This window comes from Tachyglossus aculeatus, chromosome 9 (assembly GCF_015852505.1).
Source record: "Tachyglossus aculeatus isolate mTacAcu1 chromosome 9, mTacAcu1.pri, whole genome shotgun sequence".
Lineage (NCBI taxonomy): Eukaryota > Metazoa > Chordata > Mammalia > Monotremata > Tachyglossidae > Tachyglossus > Tachyglossus aculeatus.
In genome coordinates, this window is record NC_052074.1 from 58,244,528 (window position 1) to 58,257,072 (window position 12,545).

General features: G+C 42.0%; 1 non-coding gene across 1 annotated transcript; it reads right to left on the reverse strand.

Annotated features, from left to right (window-relative positions):
* Window positions 1-12,076: 12,076 nt before the first annotated feature.
* Window positions 12,077-12,214, reverse strand: LOC119932747. The gene has a single exon (XR_005452482.1). It is a non-coding gene; the product is annotated as a small nucleolar RNA SNORA7 (small nucleolar RNA).
* Window positions 12,215-12,545: the final 331 nt, after the last annotated feature.

Here is a 12,545-nt window from a genome sequence, read left to right on the forward strand (position 1 = left end):
CCCAAGCCCATGCTCTATCCACTATGCCAGGTCTACCAACTCTGTTACATTGTAATCAAATCAAATCAATCATATTTATTGAACGCCTGCTGTGTGCAGAGCACTGTACTAAGCGCTTGGGAAGTACAAGTTGGCAACATATAGAGACAGTCCCTACCCAACAGTGGGCTCACAGTCTAAAAGGGGGAGACAGAGAACAAAACCAAACATACTAACAAAATAAAATAAATAGAATAGAAACGTACAAGTAAAATTGTACTCTCCTTAGTGCTCAGGAAAACCCTGCACTCAATAAGCACTCAAGAGATATGATCAATTGATCGATGGATTGTTTGATGTTTGTATCTGGCGCTTAGAACAGTGCTTTGCACATAGTAAGTGCTTAACAAATCCCATTATTATTATCATTATTATTATATTACCAATTTATACCTGCCCCCTAAGTTTATCCAGGGTAGGCTTTGAGGCCTCAATTTTTTTTGTATGTCCCTCAAGGGCCGACAACAGAATTCAGCCCTCCACAGACGTTCAGTTTATACTGTTGCTGATGAAGGAAATGGTGGTGATGACTTCTGCCCAGACGAAATGTAATGTGGAGAGCCTCAGTTCTTGTTGTTCAAAGGACTTTGCACAGTGAGAAGCAGCATGGCCTAGTGGAAAGAACGTGGGCCCTGAGAGTCAGAGGACCTGAGGCTAGCTGTTTATCTAGCAGTCTGAGATCACTGTTCCTTTCAAGAAGTTTTCAATAAAATAAATATGACTCTCTGGCTGCTAATTTTTTTTAACAATTCTATATATACTAATAGTAATGGTAACAATTATGGTATTCATTAAGTGCTTACTATGTGTCAGGCGCTATACTATTGGGTTGGACACAGTCTCTGTCCTGCATGGGGCTTGCAGTTACGGTATTTCTGATTTTAGTCTCTTTATGTAAATTCAATACAAATCTAGCTACTTACTGGCTTCTAAACCTGTTGGTAATAATAATAATAATAATAATGGCATTTATTAAGTGCTTACTATGTGCAAAGCACTGTTCTAAGCGCTGGGGAGGTTATAAGATGATCAGGTTGTCCGATGGGGGGCTCACAGTCTTAATCCCCATTTTACAGACGAGGTAACTGAGGCCCAGAGAAGTTAAGTGACTTGCCCAAAGTCACACAGCTGACAAGTGGCAGAGCTGGGATTTGAACCCATGACCTCTGACTCCAAAGCCCGGGCTCTTTCCACTGAGCCACGCTGCTTCTCTTGGCATGTAGGTATCTCTCACTGCAACCTCAAGAGAAAAAAACAGACTTGGGAATTAGCATTTGGAACTTTCAAATTTTTCCAAATTTCAACTTGTGCTAACTATTGCCCTTTCTTGGTTACACCAGGAAGCAATAGATGACATTTTTCCAGAAGAATAGCATGGGATCTGCTTGGGGAGACTGATTGTTTAAACAGAACAGCCCTCTCACCGATACCACATATTTTTTGTTTTGACTAGCGTGTGATAAGGATACTATTTTGGACCAAGTCCAAATGCAAAGATTCCTCAGTGCCAACGCTGGGAATAAAATTTCTTTTGTGGTGATGGACTTGGAGAAGGAACAAAGAAAAATGAAAGCTGAAAAAGTTAAGCACCCAACCTCCCCCAGCACACCTTGCCTAAATCCTGACCTCTTTTGATTTGGATTGAGGCAAGTAAAGTCAAAACTTGTTTCCAATGTCTCAAGACCTTGATTCTGCTTCCAGAATCTGAAGGTTGAAGAAACACCCCCTCGTCCCCTTACCCAACCTGATTTGAGTGCAGTATTCATTCATTCAGCCATTATTATTATTAAATCGTATTTAGATTTAGTAATTTAAATTCCAGATCTGAACAGCATCCCCCTTATCTCGAGACCTTCGTCTCTTCCTCCAACGCGAACTTACGGCAGAGTTAATGAAAATTACTCACGTCTTTCCATGCTGTGTTCAATAACATAACATCTCCTCCCAGCTAGTATCAGCCAGCCACCAGACATGCTGGCCAAGGGACTCAATTCAAGTGAAATAATTTCCTAACAGGCAGAAAAACAACAGGAAGAAAAATGATTGAAAGCCCAAAAGGCCTTCAATGAATGGGGAAACTGCCCCATGGCAACGGGCCAAGTGGCTTTCTACAACCAAGAAACCTCCAGTGCTTTCAACCTCTGGCACCTACTTTTATCTCCTGAATCTCTGCCAACCCCGCTGGAAGCTAGGTCAACCTTGGACTGGCACTGGTCCAACGTTTATGCGTGGCTTCACAAGGGGGTGGGGGGCGGAGAAGGGGGCATTTGAATCGGGAGCGGCAGCCAAGGAGAACAGGAGAATCAACTGAGGTGAGCAGCTTTCTATCCATCCCGCTGTAAACTTTCCAAACTCAATAGACTTCTGCAGGCTCGCCGGCTTCTTGGTGAATCGGCTTACGTGGGGGGAGTCTGGACGGCTACAGGTTTATTACGTGTGGTGATAAATGGGTTTTTCATTGCATCTTTTGTCACGAACTCAGACTGCTGCGTGGATAGTCAGCTCGTTGTGGGTTGGGAACGTATCCACCAATTCTGTTGTATTGTGTTCTCCCAAAGGCTTGGTATAGTGCTCTACACACAGTAAGCACTCAATAAATTTCGTTGATTAACTGGACAACATTTGGCTCACCCTCCCAATCTCTCTGTGAAGGTAGTGCATTGAATTAACACATTTAACTTATGGGGAGACTGGATTCATTCAATTCATTCATTCAATCGTATTTATTGAGCCCTTATTATGTGCAGAGCACTGTACCAAGCACTTGGAACAGCACAAAACAACAATAAACAGACATATTCTTTGCCCACAGTGAGCTAACAGTCTGGTATGCCAAAGGTCACATTCAGGGTGATTGCCATTACACCCAGAGGCAGAACCCAAGTGCTGATATAAAAATGTTCACAGCATTAGAAATAACACTTGGGATTTCAACTTTCTCCCTTGAAAACTAAATGGCCAAAAGCAACTCAGTTGAAAGAGCTTGGAATCTGAACTCTAGGGTGTGAGTCACCCCTAAATCAGTCACTGACTCAAGGAAAAGTCACTAAAAGTCTCCCTGCTTTGCTTTCTCCCTCTGTGATTGGAAGACAATCAATCAATGGCATGTGTTTTACAGAGGAATGGTACATTTCCCTAACAAGGTTAGGTTTCCTGCAGCAAATGTCTGCAGCATTCTGCTGTTGAAAACCTATAACGACGCTAGGCAAGTCTGGATTAATTTTAGTACCTGGAATTTGTAGAGCATTTTTATTTTTCTAAAGTGATTTTCACGATTTGTCTCACTTCTGCCCTGGCAGCATCTCTGTGAGGTCTGAAGAGACAGACAATATTGCCACCTTTACTGAGGAGGAACGGAGAGGTTAAGTGACATCTCGAGCTATTACAACAATAGCATATCTAGGACTAGAGAAGCAGTGTAGCCTAGTGGAGAGAGCACATGCCTGGGAGTCAGAAGACCCAGGTTCGAACCCTGTCCTCCCACTTGTCTGCTGTGTGACCTTGGGCAAGTCACAACTTCACTGAGCCTCAGTTTCTCATCCTTAAAAGGAGGATTAAATACCTGCCCCCCTTCCTGTTTAGACTGTGAGTCCCATGTGGGACAGGGACTGTGTCTACCCTGATTGACTTGTATGTACCCCAGCACTTAGTACAGTGCCTGGCACAGAGTAAGCCCTTAAAAAATACCACAATTATTAACACTGCCAAAGTTGGGCAGATGGACGTATATTGACTACTGGGCTATTATTTCGGTTCAGAGAATAAAAGAACTGTCGAATGGCACAGAGCATTGGTCTGTGGAGCTGGGGAATGTATGGCACCAAAAGACAACTGGAGAAGCAATGTGATGGTTGACTTCTTTGACATCCATCCTTGTGGTTATGGATGTACCTTCGAACACCCCCAACATTTTCCCTCTAATAACCCATTATTGAGCATCTCAGCCGTTAATTTATCCAAACCCTCTTTGAACCTATTGATATTTTCTACCTGCACAACTTCCTGTGCTAATGAATTCCATGTGCTTACCACTTGCTGGGTGAAGAAGTGTTTCCTTTTGTTTGCTCTGAACTTATTACCTTCAAGCTTCTTTTGGGACTGTAGAATTTGGCAAACAGCTCTGTGTTCATCCTGTCGGTATCATTTGTGATTCTCTAGACTTTAATCCTGCTCCCGCCCAACCTCCTCTTTTCCAGAATGAAGAGTCGTAATATTTTCCTCATGTGGGAAATGCCTCACTACCTCGATATCTTAATTTCCCATTGCTGTCCCTTTGTGAGATGTGTTCAGAATAGTCCTGAGATATCGTTGGGGAGTAATAGTGCTTAAGAATTGTACCAAAGATGCAGCACAAATAAAGTTTCCATTTGATTGGCTTTCTTAGTCAATGTGGTAGATAGAATCCTGCCTTATTGTCTAATAAAGAACATCCGTAGATTGAAAAAAAAGTCACTTGTACTGTGAACTACATGCCTGGGGAGTCAGAAGACCTTGATTCTAATTCCAGTCAGTCACTTGACTGCTGTGTGACCTTGGGACAGCCACTTAACTTCTCTGTGCCTCAGTTCTCATTTTTAAAACAGGAATTAAATCCTCTTCCCTCTGTCATAGATCGTGAGTCCCATGTGAGGCAGGGATTGTGTCCAAATTGAGTATTTTTGTATCTACCCCAGTGCTTAGTAGAGTGTCTGGCACATAGTAAGCACTTAATAAGTACCATAGTGAATTGCAATTCCGGTGACTACAAATAAATATGCAATCCACTAAATCATCGAACAATAGATGAGGGAGTATCCCGTCTGAAGTTGAAAAAGCATGAAATTACTGAATAGAAATTTCTAATGAGTAAATACAGGCAAGTTTTTTTATGGCCAGCACAGCTCCTCATTTCTTGACTGATATATTTATGTCCGTGTGGATCTGGACTGTAAATAATGGCAGCACTGCCCCAAAATTGCTACTGAACCATGCCATGGAGAAATCCTGCCCATGTCAAGTGCTTTAATATTTCTGAATGGATGGTATTGAAATTTGATACCTACAATATCAAAAATGACCATAAACACTGAAAATGCATGTCTCTCCCAATTCTCAAACTCAAAAGAATTTTAGGAGAATGAAGTTTGTTACTTAAGTCTAGACCTTTAGCAGAACAATGAAGGACAGACAAGTTATACATGAAAGTGGGTTAGTCCTAGATACTCAGAGCCTAGTTAGCAATTTGCATTACAACGGTAACTCATCCAGCCTAAAGAGTAGATTGGTCGGAGGAGAGACCTTGAAACTGGCTTTAGCAACACTGCTGAGTTATTTGCAAATGGTGTTTTGTAAAAAATATAAGGCCACTCACCTATATATTTTGACGTACGCTTTGAAAATATTTTGGGAACAGGGCTGGGGTTAGTCACAATGCAACTCGTCACAGTGCATGCTAGAGAAAAAACACATCGTATATCCAGAGAATATAAAACGTACTTAATAATTTTCTACCTTGCACTACTGATGGGGAATCCCACTGTGATTTACAAACAAACAAAGCAAAAATCAAAGCAACTGAATCCAAAAATGCTTGGGTTCACTTATTTTGACAAGTGTTGTTTGCTCCAAGCTATTTATAATACTTTAGAGTGCAAGGGAACATTTTTGGTAATATAAAAAGTAATAAAGTCTTAGTAATATGAGACCTCACCAGAGGACTTTGCTATTAAATTGTTGCTGAATGTGCTGAGGTTTGGGGGAGAATTACTGCGTTTGCAGATTAGCAAAGCAGGTATTAGCAAGGTTTGGCACTGATTTAAAACCAGGGCAGCCCAGCTTTAACAATGAGGCATGTTTTTAAGAGCAGGAAACAAGAGTTTGCAAATGGTTGAAAAAGACGTGTTCGGGGGCCTGAAATGTAAACCCTGTTAATATGTATGTATATGAATTTCAAGGTTGTCAGGTGAGGTTTTTAAGATCAATCACTGGTAATTATTAAACACTTACTGTGTGCAGAGCACTGTATTAAGTAATACAGTAATGCTTGGGAGAATGCAATGGAGCTATAAGCCATTTAAAACACCTTTCCTCCAGGGATTGGAAGTACATATATTTGATCAACTGGTAATGAGGCGTGACATTAATTTCCTCCTTTTTCTATTTAAGCAATCACCAATCAATCAACATTTATTGAGTGCCAGATAGACACTGTACTAAGTGCTTGTACCGCAATAGCAAGACACCCATCTGTTGCTCTTGAAGACTTTACAGTCTAATGGAGGGTAGAGATAAAATCTATTTACCAAGCTAGAAATATTATTTCCATGTCAACTCTATCAGTTGTGGGTTAAGATTATGGTTAATAAGATTGTCCCTTTAATTGCCTAAATTTCTTATTCTGTGACTGGAATACATTTACATTTTATTTCCTCACGTTCCCAAGAGGACACAACTCTACCCCTTCTTGAATGTGAGACTGTAAGCTCGCCGTGGGCAGGGAATGTGCATCACACTCCCTCAAGCGCTTAGTACAGCATTCCGCACACGGTAAACAGTCAATAAACACAATTGATGGAAAGATGAGTCGCTCTTTACTTTGCTCCACAGGTATTCCCCCCTCCAGACATGCTAAGTAGAGGGGAGAATGCCAGAAAAGTGACAGGAGGTTTCATTTTCATAGCAAAGGCAGCAGTAGTATCAATAGTAGAAGTAGCATTTTTGGAGCACTCACTTGGTGCAGTGCACAGTATAACCGAGTGAAACAATCCCTATCCATATATATATCCCTGTATATATGTATATATTTTGTACGTATTTATTACTCTATTTATTTATTTATTTTACTTGTACATATCCATTCTATTTATTTTATTTTGTTAGTATGTTTGGTTTTGTTCTCTGTCTCCCCCTTTCAGACTGTGAGCCCACTGTTGGGTAGGGACTCTCTCTATATGTTGCCAACTTGTACTTCCCAAGCGCTTAGTACAGTGCTCTGCACACAGTAAGCGCTCAATAAATACGATTGATTGATTGATTATCCATGAGGAGTTTATACTCTAAAGGAGGACACAAACATACAAATACAACTATAGAGGTCAAAAATACATAAAGTGGTCAGATAATAATAATTCATTTGTAGTATTTGGCACCTATTATCAATCAGCCGTATTTATTGAGCACTTACTATGTGCACAGCACTATGCTAAGTGCTCGGGGGAACATAACGGAATTAGTGGTTATATTCCCTGTCCGTAACGAGCTTACAGTCTAGAGGGGGAGACAACCATTAATACAAATAAATATGTGCCAACCACTATAGTAAGGACTGAAACAGAAACAAGATAATCAAGTCAGCACAGACTCTATCCCATATGGGGCCCACAGTATAAATCTGAAGGAGAAAAGGTACTTAATCCCCATTTTAGAGATGAGGAAACTGAGACACAGAGCCGTTAAACGACTTGCCCTAGGTCACACAGCAGGCAAGTGGCAGAGCTAGGATAGGAACATAGTTCCTGTGATTTCTAGGGCTAGTACTCTTTTCACATGGTTATGGAGTAGACATGCTTGGTTAAGGAAAGATTGGATGAATTTCAAAGGGACTTCTTTGGCAGCCCCACCCAGTAAACCAGAGAGCAGATGGCAGATCGCTATATCTATTCTCTGGTGACTCTCCTTCCCTTGGCCCTAATCTTAAGTCACATCTTCTATTACTCTATTTATTTATTTATTACTCTATATTTATTTATTACTCTATTTATTTATTTATTTATTTATCTTACTTCTACATAGCTATTCTATTCGTTTTATTTTGTTAGTATGTTTGGTTTTGTTCTCTGTCCCCCCCCTTCTAGACTGTGAGCCCGCTGTTGGGTAGGGACTGCCTCTATGTGTTGCCGGCTTGTACTTCCCAAGCGCTTAGTACAGTGCTCTGCACACAGTAAGCGCTCAATAAATACAATTGATTGATTGATTGATTGATTTCAGGGCTGTGGAGACAAGAAGCCCAGATACAGGATTGCCATGTATTCCCCTTACTTCGGTATATGTGAGAAGAATATGGATGTGAATATCATTTTGGAATCCTTGACAACTTTCTGAGGGACATAAAACATCGAGCAGTTAAAAGCTTGAAAACTGATACAGTTAGGTCAGCTTAAATGTATTTATTTTGTTACTCTAGTGCTACCAAGGGCCTTATGTCTCCTTAAGCACCCTTGGGAGATAAATGCAGCCTTAAAGAGGGTCATAATTCAAAGACCTTTAGCAGAATTATTGAAGAAGTGAGCTCATCAACACTAAACAGTACTAACCGGAGTGCTTAATAACTGGAGAACTTTCTACTTGTAAAATCTCAGACATAACCTAAAAAATTACACTAGGCCTCGGCCTGAATAATGCTTAGTGCCTTAAAATCTGTAGTGCTGTCTCCCTCAATCAAGAAAGGAAAGAATACCGGTGCTCTCTGGAAATGAATTGCCCTATGTTCTATTCATTTTTATCTCTATATTCAGTTCCCATTTTACAGATGAGGTAACTGAGGCCCAGAGAAGTGAAGTGCCTTGCCCAAGGTCACCTAGGAAACAAGTGGTGGAGCCGGGATTAGAACCCATGGCCTTCTGCCTCCCTGAACTGGGTTTTTTTTTTTTGTATTCAAAAAGATCACAGCTTACCGCACCTGAAAATTGTGTAAATTGTGAATTTTATCCATTGAATAGTACACGTAAACCAGATTGATTCAAATTCAGAGGTGATTTAGGAAGGTGAACATTTACCATTTCACGGTGATCTGCTTGAGTTTTCCTCTGGAATCCTGGGTCTCCTAGTCATCCCTTTGTCTTCTGGCGCAACTTCATCTAGCCCATATCAGCCAGACGAAAATCGATCCTGTTTTTAAAGACCTTCCCCCAACCCCCAAAGAAAGAGAGTTCACAACCTCCCTCAGCAACCTCGTTCGATGCTTCACAACCTTTGCTTAATATCAATCATCGATTTGGACATTGCCAGTATTGATCGATTGGTCTGGGCTCATGCTGTATCCCAGGACCTGCTCCAAGGGCCAAACTCTTTTCAGTTTCGGTATCTGAAATTGGGCAAGCCGGCAGTATACGCTCCCGCCGTTTGCATTTGCAAATTCCACCCGTGGCGTAGAATGTTTCCAACAAACCAGGAGGGCTTAATTTACAATCGTCTGAGCTTCTGCCTTTCTTGAGAATGTGGGGTTTTTTGGGACTTCCATGTCTTAGGGCTTACTCATTGAGGATCAAAGTGGGAAGCTAGGTGAGAAAGCTTAGTCATTCAGTGCTCTTCAAGACAAGAAGAGCAGGTGCCAACTGAATGTGCAGTGACTGCAGTGGACCTGGGAAGAATAATTTAAGCATCCTCAGATGTTCAGCCAATAGAGCCTGGTAACAAGGGGTTTTACAGCATCTTTCCACTAAATAAGGGATCCAAGTGGCGTTTACAACTCAGCAACATTTTCCGTTTGGAACGGGAGGCCTGTTGGCTCGAGTGCCAATTTCACTCGTTTTCAGCTAAGCGATAGCGCGTCTCTTCCAGGTCTGGAAGCTGGTTTCCCTCACAGAAAATATCCAAGATGAATTTGGAACCCTGTGGGGAGAGTTTTAATCCCACAAATCCATGAATGAACACAAAGTAGCGTTTTCATCTATGACAGATGTTATCGCGTTTCCGGTTTTTTGTTTCCATGTTGTTTAAAAGAGAAACATCGCCCATTTTGCCCTGCCCAACTATGGGAAAGCTCAAAAAAGATGAAAAGCTCCTCTCAGCAGGAACAAACGGCCAAGTATGCGACTGTCTCTGCTTTTGAACTCTGAGACAGCTGGGCTGAGCAAAATCGGCACAGTTTTCCTTTAACAACTTCAGAGCGCCATGTGTGAGAGACCACAATAGGCTGGAAACCGCTCAAGCACTCAATGTGTCACTTGGGTATATTCCATTTCTTGGCTCGGCGTATTTTCTGGTTGGAAGTCAGAAGTGAGGGCATTAAAAACTGGATTATGTCTGCGAGTATGTGGCCGCAGATCTATTGGCCAACAGTTCTGACTACTGCCCTATCATCTGGGCATGGTTCTGCTTCTCATAACTATAATCAATGTTATGATGAGCTTCGGGTTAGACAAAAAAGAAAAAAAGCGTTCTGATGTCTCTTGTGCTTGGACGGTCAGAGTGAAACATATGGCAGTGAAAATCCCGCCAGGCTTAGAAATGGATTAGACACAGACGGTGTTTGGTGGAAACATGGATGTGAAAACCCCACCCAGAGCCAGATGCACACGCAGAGATTTCAAGAATCCAAGTAAACAGACCGCCTGGGTTGCCCTGTCCCAGAGACTTTCGGAGTTCTTCCAGAGGGACTCAGATAATAAGAGCCAGTCCAGTCTGCTGACTGAGCCACCCAGGACAGTGGAACACGTTGCCTTTCCTCTCTGCATTCTTTCACTGTAGAAAACACCCCAGCCTGTAAGTCCATAGGTGAGGCTGACCTTTAGGTGGCTGGTAGGTAGCCTTTGACTTCTGCTGACTCTGGGGGAGATGCTTGTTCGCTGGGAAGCAGCATGGCTTAATGGAAACAGCCCGGGCCCGGGAGTCAGAAGATCTGGGTTCCAATCCAGCCCTGCTGTACGACCGTGGGCAAGTCATTTAACTTCTCTGTGCCTCAGTTTCCTCAACTGTAAAATGGGGATTCAATACCCGTTCTCCTTTCTACTTAGATTGTGAGCCCCGTGTGGGTCAGGGACTGTGTTCAATCTGTGTCTACCCCAGAGCTTAGAACAGCGCTTGACACACAGCAAGCACTCAACAAAACGCCATAATTATCATTATTATTATCATTACCGCATTGGTAGTGGCTCTGTATAGTCCCATAATTTTACCATTTTCCTCCGCATTAGAGTTATCTCCTTCGTTCCCACTTCCCTTCCACAGACAGCAACAATGGACATCAGTGGCCTCATTCACTTGAGTGTATGTCGGATGTTAGGGAGTTTATTCTTCAGGTTGAACTTGCTTTGTACATCACCTTGGTATTCTCGCTTTGAATTGCAAGCAAAAACATTGGAATTAGAACTCTTCCTCATTTTTTTAAGCTTGTATGTTGGAAAAAATAAAAAAAAAACCATAGGAAACAAAGATGGCAGATGTTTTGCAGGAGGAAAGAGTCTCCCCTCTGATGGCTTGTTCATAAATAGAGTTATGAGCCCCTTAAACTTACTTAAAGTAATATCTGTCTTCTCCCTCTAGCTTGTAAGCTCATTATGGGCTGGGAATGTGTCTGCTAATTTTATTGTATTGTTCTCTCTCCAAGCGCTTAGTACAGTGCTCTGCACATAGTAAGCGATCAATAAATATCATTTCTTGACCTATTAATTAATTAAACACAAATTGGTAAACTCTGAAGTGCTGAGGACAAATAAAATGCAAAACGCCCATAGAGAGCGGGTACACAAAACAACGGCAACGTTTTTATGCACCATCATGACTGAACAAGTCATCTCAGAATATAGCGGGGAAATACCTTTGCTAAGGTCTGTTGAGATAATATTAATGAGATGCCACCTTAGTTGCCAAATTATTTTATTAGTTAAAAACAGCCATTTTCAATCTATCAATCAATAGTATTAAGTAAGCAGTACTGAGTGCAGAGCATTGTACTCAGTGCTTGGGAGAGCACATCAGGACTAGTAGACCTCATTTTGTGGGGAGACTGACATTGAAATAATCTACCAATAGGAGGAAGTCAATCTCTATTATATAATAATGAGGGCACTTATTAAGTGGTTTACTATGGCTTGAATACTGTTCTAAGTGCTGGTCTTGTCTTATTTCGTGGAGTTGTTTCCGACCCATAGCGACGCCGCGGACACATCTCTCCCAGAACACTCCCCTCTCCATCTGCAATTGTTCTGGTAGTGTATCCACAGAGTTTTCTTGGTAAAAATACAGAAGTGGTTTACCACTGCCTCCTTTCACGCGGTAAAGTTGGGTCTCCGCCTTCGACTCTCTTCCATGCCGCTGCGCCCAGCATGGGTGAGTTCTGACTTGTAGCAGATTGCCTTCCACTCACTAGCCACTGACCAAGCTAGGAATGGAATGGGTAGGCCTCTGCTTGACTCTCCCTCCCGTAGCCGAGACTGGTAGAGTACTGGAAACTCTCCAGGTGCGACCCAGAGAGGGCTAAGCACTGGTAGATACAAGCTAATTAGGTTGGAAACAATCCCTGCCTCACACGGAGCTCACAATCTTAATCCCCATTTTACAGATGTGGTAACTGAGGCACAGAGTTTAGTGACTTACCCAAGGTCACACAGCAGACAAGTGGCGGAGTCAGAATTAGAACCCAGGTCCTTTTGATCCCCAGGCCCATTCTCTATCCACTAGGTCATTACTGTTTAAATAGTAGGGCATGTAAGCCAATATGTATAGATACTAAGAGTGGTTGGAAGTACATAAGTGCATGGTCGGTGTGGAAATGCTGTAGTGGTATTTAGGAGGATACAATCTGGACG